The sequence below is a fragment of the Myotis brandtii genome, unplaced genomic scaffold (genome assembly GCF_000412655.1).
Source record: "Myotis brandtii unplaced genomic scaffold, ASM41265v1 scaffold237, whole genome shotgun sequence".
NCBI lineage: Eukaryota > Metazoa > Chordata > Mammalia > Chiroptera > Vespertilionidae > Myotis > Myotis brandtii.
The window spans coordinates 6,096,153-6,096,777 of record NW_005358943.1 but is presented as its reverse complement, the minus strand read 5'-3'; positions in this window follow the sequence as shown (position 1 = coordinate 6,096,777).

The window sequence follows — 625 nt, the reverse complement described above, 5'->3', positions numbered from 1 at the left end:
AGGCCAAGGGCAGGGGGAGGGGGCGTGGGCGCGGGCGCGAACCTCGTGGTTGCCCGAGGGTCTGCAGCTGCACCTGCTGGCTTCCCAGGGCCAGAGAATGCGCATATACACAGGATGAAAGCCAAACTACCAAAATGTATATACAGTGAAGTCTGCTTCTCGCCCCTCTGTGTCCTAGTCTAGTTCCCGGCCCCACGGGCAACCACTGAGCGCAGATTCTCCACGTTCAAGAATTTACAGTGCATTCTATCCGGGGCATAGATATGAGAACCTATTTCGATAACTGGAGGCACGGAGGGCCCTCAGTTAGAGTTAAAGGAAAAAAGGTTAAAGATTCAAGATTGACATTATGGTAAATGATAAAATTAAACACCCTTCTCTTGATAAGAGTTCAACTTGCATTTTTTTCTATTTAGCTAATCCTGAGAGTTGTCCATTTATGAGTTAAATATTTTGGGCAACTCAGGGAAGACATTTGGGGTTCTGCAGGATTTATTGTATATAGGTATGGATGGAACTGGAGAGCATTATGCTAAGTGAAATAAGCCAGTCAATGAAAGAAAAATACCACATAATCTCACTCATTTATGGATAATAAGGACCATTATAAACTGATGAACAAAAA